The following is a 7,890-nucleotide window of genomic DNA, read 5'->3' on the forward strand; positions in this document are numbered from 1 at the left end:
ATATCTCAACCGTACAATTGTGCATTACTGAACCCAGAAGTAGTATTACTGAACCAGTGAGTTCAAGTACCGGGTGGGGCTGGCACCTCACCCCCCAGAGACAATTTTATTTAATACTACAAAGTCCCAGAGAGTGAAAATTATGACCTTGAGTACATCCCATTGGCATTTCAAGAACATTTCAAAAGTAAAATTGACTCATTGAACACAGAAGGCCTGATGAACTGAGGGATGACATCAAAAACATCATACATGATAACAATAAAAACTGTATCTTCAAAAAAAAAGAAAGAAAAAGTCATTAGAAAACTAGAAAGAAGGAAAAGATCAAAGTGGATGTCCGAAGAGATCCTGAACCTTCTCTTAATCATAGAGAAACTAAAGCAAATAGAACTGATGAAGTCAAAGAGCTGAAAAGAATATTTCAAAGGACAGCTTGAGAAGACAAAGAATTAAAACGAAATGTGCAAAGACCTGGAGTTAAAAGACCAAAAAGGACTGATGAAAAATTTCAAGTCTCGAGTTGCAATAAGAAAAGGTTCTATGGGCAAAATATTGAATGATGCATCAGGGTTTTATTTATACAAATAGTCTGAGAAGTTGGACTGTATGAAGATTGAGGCATCAGGATTGGAGGAAGGCTCATTTTATATGTACATATGAAACAACCTTGCTTTCTGAAAGCCAGGAAGACGTGAAGCACTGGCTTATGAAGATCAGGGACTACCACCGTCAGTATGGATTACGCCTCAATATATATAAAAGTTTGCACAGCTAATCATTATAAGCAGAACAAAAAGATTGAAGATGTCGGGAATTTCATCTTGCTGAGATCCACATCAATGGTCATGAAGGCATCAGTCAAGAAATCAAATGAAGTATTGTATTGGGCAAATCTGTTTCATGAGACCTCTTTAAACTGTTGAAGAGCATGGATGTCCCTTTGAGGACGGAGGTGAGCGTGACACAGTCATGATATTGTCAATCATTTTCTCATGCTTGTGAAAGTCGGGCATCGAATATGGAAGGCCAAAGAAGAACTGATGCATTTGAGCTATGGTGCTGACAAAGAATACTTGGAATACCATGCACTCTGCAAAGAGCAATCAAATCTGTCTAGGAAGTACAGGCAGAACAGTCACTGGAATCAAGGATGGCAAGACTTCATGTAACGTACTTTGGACAGGTTATCAGGAAGGGCCAGTCTCTGGAGAAGGAGCTCATGTTTGCTAAGGTGGAGGAGAAGAAACAAGAGGAAGACCCTCAATGAAATGGATGGCACAGTGCTTGCAATAATGGGCTCAAACATAATAACAACTGTGAAGATGGGACGGGACCAGGAAGTGTTTCTTTCTGTTGTATGTAGGTAGCGATGAGTCAGAACTGACTCGATGGTACCTAACAACAATAACAATGACAGAAATTCCACTCCTAGAATGTGAGCGGTGTAGACCAGAGAGGAGGATGTTCTAAATTTACGTCTGAATTCCTGGAGCTAAGCACCAGGCCTGGCACATAGTAAAGGTCCACAGAAAAATTTAAAAATACGTAATTGAAAATGCCAATATTGCCAGAATTGACGGAAGAAATGTATTGGAAGGAAGGGTGTTGGGAGCCATCCCAGCCATGCTGACTAGCAAAGCTACAGCCTGGTGGAAGAAGCATCTGCAGAGCAGAGCTTCCCAGGGAGGGATTCCAACATCCCTCAAGTATTTGCTGTTGTTAAATCCATTCTTGAGAATTTTGTGCATTGTCATGTTTACCGCACCTGGAGTGGATGCGAGGGCAGTCTTGAGAAGTATGAATGAAACCAGATCTAAAACTTGCTTCAATATAATGGGGCTTTCCTTAACGGAGGCATTGGAGAGGCTTGGACAGCGAGGCACCTTTGGGAATTCTGAGGAGGATATGTGAGAATTGAGAGAGGGAGATACCCAAAAGTTGAGGTCAGAAGAGAAAATGAAACCCACCGAAAAACCCTGGATTCCATTCAGATTAGGTAGTGAGGGACTCTTTTGGCCGCCCGATATAGAGGACCTTATAGACTGCCTCCCCCAACTGACGCCCCTACACCTTGGACAGGGGCTTACATAGATGGAGAGAGAATGGTTTATATTAATAGAAAATACGTAAGAGGGGAAACATTACGTCTTTGGCAAAGAATCAGATGGCTTGGCTCCCCATGGTGCCTCAGGAGTATAAAAAATAGACATAGGCAGACAATGGAACAGTTACCATGGGAGAGTTTGTAAAGGAAACTATTTGAGAAGCATTTCACTCTGCTTGTAGATATTAGGCTTTGAAGGAGCACATGAGGTAGTTTCATTGTGTTAAGTTAGTCAACAAGAAAAGGAACATTGTGAGCCAAAAATAGGGCAGTGAGTAGGATATGAGTCTAAGCAAACTTTCTGAACACCTCAATCAGGAATAGTATGTGACGTATAAGACAAGCAGTACAGAAAGAAAGAACCAGGACGAAGACAGAAAGTGACAGAAAAAAGTACAGACCTTATAATGGTCTTTTACCAGGTTTTAGTGGAAACCATAAGGGTGACTTTGGAGTTAATCATAAAGCACTGTTTTTATGTAGTGGTCTGCAAAACTTTATGGTATAAATAAAGCTGTTTGGGAGAACTCAGCAGAGATTGTTTCCACCAGAACATCTCTCGTGTCTGTCTCGTCTGTGTTCGCTGACTCCACACCTCCTTCAGGTATCCAGTTCAACCCTCCCAGAGCTAGACTCCGACAGAAGGGAGTCTCCCCCTCTACACTAAAACCAAATTCACTGTCATTGAGCCAATTCCAACGTAGAACAACCCTATAGGACAGGGTAGAACTGCCCCCATGAGTTTCCAAGACTCTATCTATGGGACCAGAAAGCCCCATCTTTCTCCATCCGAGGGGACGGTGGTTTCGAACTGCTGACCTTGTGATTAACAGCGTAACTCTTAATCACTGCACCACCAGGGTTCAATGTCCACATCTACCTAGCTAGCTAGCTGTAGATGATAGATATAGATATAGATATTGATAAATCGCTGTCATTGAGTCAATGCTGACTCGTAGTGACCTGATTGGACAGGGTGGAACTGCCCCTGTAGGTTTCCAAAACTGTAACTCTTTATTTACAGAAGTAGAACGCTCGCTCCCTCTTTCTCCTGCTATGAGACTGATGGCTTTGAACTGCAGACCTTGTGGTTAGCAGCCCGGTCGGTAACCACGATGCCACCAGGTTCCTCCCATCTAAAAGCAAATTAACCTTACAGAATAATCTTGGCTAATTCTAGGAGCAACGTTTCATGTAGACTTTGGGTCTGATAACTTGAGACGACACAACAGTTCATGACGATGGCATTGCACTGAGCTTGGAGCTTGGGTTCTGAAGTCAACACGTATGCCAAAAACCATGTCTAGGAAAAAACGCCATTTAAAAGTCTCTTAAATCGCCCAATACAGTACAGATGACATGGTTTTATGTGTTCTGTGCCATCTTTCAATAAGTCCAATATAGCCAGGCTTTCCCAGAATTGGAACAGATGGCAGTGGCTGGCTCTTTGGTTGCATACCAGATGAAGTAGTTGGCTAAAATGTAAGGTCCATATTGCGTGTGTGCGCGCATGCGCGGGGGGTGGGGGTGGGGCCGCGGAGGGGGGGGATTTACATATATGTGTATCTATTCATTTGTGTTACTTTCTTTTGCTGATATAGAGTGGGATACATGTTAAACACAGCTTAACTGCATGTGTACTGTAATACCATAGTACCATTTGTTCCCCGGTATTGTTAAATGATTGTCTTTGTTGATCAAGGTACAAAGGAGGTGAAAAATAATTTTCCAGGCTATTGTAACAATTGTCACGGTGAACTAGTAGAATGCCTGCCGTTAGGGTTTCTCAGATTAATAAAAATCTCTTTATCTAAACTGTACACAGAGCATAAATCCCGCAAAAATAATGAAGAGCATCGATGAGGTGCCCACTCTGTGCATGGCACGCACGCACGCACGCACGCGCGCGCACACGCACACAGAGCCTCTTGCGCTGCCTCTCTGGCCCTGCTGTGATTCTTCAGAACAGCCAGGCAGACATGCAGGCTTCGCTTCGGCCACACTGACACACTTACTGGTGGTCTATTGTGGAGGCGCTTGGAGGTCAGGGCCAGGTGGACACATTCCTGTCCTTTCCCTTGGGTTCTTTTAGTTCAAGTCCACCTTGCAGGATACTTACAAACCTCTTCTTCTATCCCACAAAGGTAACTTGTGTATTTATAAAAATAATAAAAATAAATCATTTTGTTCTAAGATTTCTACATTAAGGTGCTCCTTTTATTAGTAGGGTTGGGGGAGGGGCGGGAATTCTATTTTAGTGGAAACTTATAATATACTTACAAACTGGCTCGCTTCAAGGGTAGACGAAATCGTGGTCTCTTCTTAATTGCAAAACTGTCTTATGCTTCTTCTTTGAATGCGTTCTCTACGGAGTGTCCTATTCTGTACCTTGTATCAATTCTTTGTTCCGTCTGCTCTCAATGAAAGGACTCTAATGCAGCACTATCAAATCAGACCAGTAGTAGTCAAATATTCCATCTGGTGCTTTCTTTTTTATTACAGCTACATACATGTCCATTCATCCACTTCTTTAGGGCTTATAGTTTCCTCCACAGCTCCAAGATCATACTCAAGTCTTGATCCTAAGAATGTCTACGTTGTCAATATGTGCGGATGTTTTAGCATTTCTTCTTCGTTTCTTTTTTCCTGTTCTGTCTTCCACAGGATCCTAGCTCCATCCTGCCCTCAGCTGTTGTGTTCAAACTTGGGACAAAGGATTCTGCTTGGTCACACTGGTGAACATCGGGAGGGACCAAGGGAGCGAAAGAGGCAGAGCTGCGGCGACGTCGCGATTTACCCTTCCAGAGGACGGCGGTGGATGTCAGGGAGCTTAAACGGAAGAACTGTGGCATGGTGAAGGGTATTGAAAGTGCCACAGACTTTGAGAAGAATAAACGAGTCTGTCTTGGAAGAAACACAGCCAGCAGGCTCTTAGAAGCAAGGATGGCAAGATTTTGTGGCACGTACTTTGGACTTGTTATCAGGGAACTAGTGCCTGAAAAAGGACATCATGCTGTGTAAAGTACGAGGTCCGTGAAAAAGAAGACCCCGAATAAAATAGATTGACATCTGGCTGCAACAATGGGCTCAAACATACCAATTGTGGGCATGGGTGAGTACAGAGGGTAAGCATTGACTGGATGGTACGTACAAACAAGCAGTTTCCTCTGTATCCAACTGATAAGTAGCAGAATTGAGATTTAAGCCTGAGCCCATCTATCTAGAACACCTACTGTTTCTATGATCTCACACTGCTTCTCATTAATAGTGGGTTCCCATTAAAGGCAGTCTGTAGACCACAATGATGGGCAGGTTTTAGAAGGATGGTTCACTAGACAAATCTGGTAGTGTGACCATGGGGAAGGACCAGACTCAATGAAAGACTTTCCTGAGCTCATCAGTCCCGGGAGTGGCAAGCGCTAGATCTCGTGAAGGAGACATAAATCATCCCGTAAGCACACATACTGGAGAGTCTTATGGGCTAGCTGAAAGTGAGAATAGTACAAGATAAAAGTCAGGGAGTCTCCTGAAAGTAGAAAGTACACTTACACTAAAGGACAATAAAGGAGAATTTAGGGGACTCATTTATTTACATAGGTGTGAGGGAGGATTATGGGTAGTAAAAAGGAGACTATACAGTCCCCTGGGGCGAGCAACAGTGGGACTTTATTACTCACCCACCACACAACTTCATGGCAAGGGATGGGAGACATACCCAGCTGCACAGAGAGGGAGGGAAAGCCTTGCTGTCCCAGGAGCTGTGGCTCCAGGAAAGGGAAGCAATCACACGCAGTGACCCAGCAGGGAGGGAACCAAGTGAGAGAGCTCCATCTCTCTCTTTCCCCTTGTTGCATCTCTTGGTGCTGCCTCCAGACAGAAGGTAAGTCCAACCAGAAGCTAGAGGGCAGTCATGGATTCCATTCATAGAAACCAGTCTCCCGGGGCACAGAGCGGGGCGTGGAAAGGGGGAGAGGGTGGACCTGAAAAAGCACAGACATCGACATGATTTTTATAAGTGGACATTTCATTGAAGGGTATTTATTATAAAGGTTATGAGCTACCAGAATATTGCTATACATTATTTTATAGATTGCTATCTTATTTGCGTGCCTTCGATTCACAATGTCGCTTTCTATATCCGGATGATGTCCTATTTCGTTAGTGTCCAGTAAGAATGACACAAAATAAACATGGAACTAGACTGGCTCTCTGGCTCCCCAGTATCAGATACGAGGGGACGCCAAACTTTCTGAAAGAGCACTTTCCCATCTTATGGCACGAGCTGTGTTCTTGCTAACATCCTTTCCCATTGTCACTTTATTCCTCTCCCTGGGATTTTTTTTCTGTGTCCCTTCCCATAATTTATTATAGCTTCCTTTTTTAAGAAATTGCTGCTCTCTCCTCTCCTCCAGTTTTTAGAAAAGAGCTGCCTGGCCCGTGCCTCCATCCACAGATGCTTGAAACAAATGCGTCATGCCTGCTCTCCAATGATTTTCTCTTTCCTCTCCCCAGAGAGAAAAACAAAAGGGTAAGGATGGCGTGAAGGATTGGATCAGAACGCCGTGTCACTGGACTTTGCAGCTGTTTCTGGAGTGTAGAAGTCACTGGAGGAAAACAGTGTGCTCAAGGACCGAAGGAAATTGCTTGGCTCCAATCTGTCCCGAGTCATGTGGGGAGGAAGGCGTTTGTTGTTACAGCGGTGTCTGCTCCGGAGAGACGATGCAGCCCTCTACAGAGAGTGGGTGTTGGAGGGGAGAGGCATGGGGCATTCACAGCAAGATGATGGTGACCAAGAAGACAAAGGGAAAATGATCCTGAAAGGCAAAAACAGGAACATAACCCTCCCTTGGTCAGACTCTTCTCTGGGCTCTGGACTAGACACGTCCACATCAGACATAGGAATGGTTCCTGATGTCTTTCCAAGAGTCTGAAGCTCGGGTTGAGCCCATGAGCTTTCTATTTTCATCCGCAGGCAAAATAAAGATGGGTTTCTATGTGCAAGAACCCGCCTGGGGCCGTGGGGAAGCTCTTGGCTGCTCACCCAAAAGGCAGTAACTTGAACCAGCCTGCTGCTCCCTCCGTCAGAGAAAGGCAGGGTGGCTTGCTTCTGTGAAGACTCCAGTCTTGGGGATCCTATCGAGACAGTTCAACTTTGCTTGCCACGGTCATTCTGAGTCAGAACTGATCTGATGGCCGCAGGTCACATGGGCAGCTGGATACAGTGAATGAATGAGTACCAACAGCTCAGAGTGTACATGTTCTCCAATGGCATGGGTGTAGGAAGCTTGCTCTGGTTTATGGGTGAACGGCTGAATTTATGTACTTGTGTTTGGCTGGTTTGGTATCCACACAAGCAAACACACCTTTGCGAACAAATCCTCACACCTTTTGCACTCATTTGTTTCTAGCACGGGTATTTGAAGAAACCCCTCCAACTTCAAAATTACTCACTGACAGTCAGTCGATTCCTGCCCACAGTGACCCGGTCAAGAAGTGCCCCTCTGAGTTTCAGAGGCGGTAAATCCTTCAGGAGCGGAAAACCTTCTCGTGGACTGTCTGGCGGGTTCAAACTGCTGCCATTTAAAGTGCAACCCATGACACCACTGGGGCTCCACGAACTCCTTTCCACACCTCAGTCCACCGCCAAGTATTACCCCTGTCCCAGATCCTGGCATCTCTATACGGGAGCCTGCAGGACACTGTGGTCGGGAGCGATCAGAAGTGGGCAGCTGTGGTCACTTACTCAACCTTCAGTCCGGCTTTTCTTGGCAACTATTTTAGTT

The sequence above is a fragment of the Echinops telfairi genome, unplaced genomic scaffold, assembly GCF_000313985.2.
Source record: "Echinops telfairi isolate 266 unplaced genomic scaffold, ASM31398v2 ScPeMD7_18;HRSCAF=68, whole genome shotgun sequence".
NCBI lineage: Eukaryota > Metazoa > Chordata > Mammalia > Afrosoricida > Tenrecidae > Echinops > Echinops telfairi.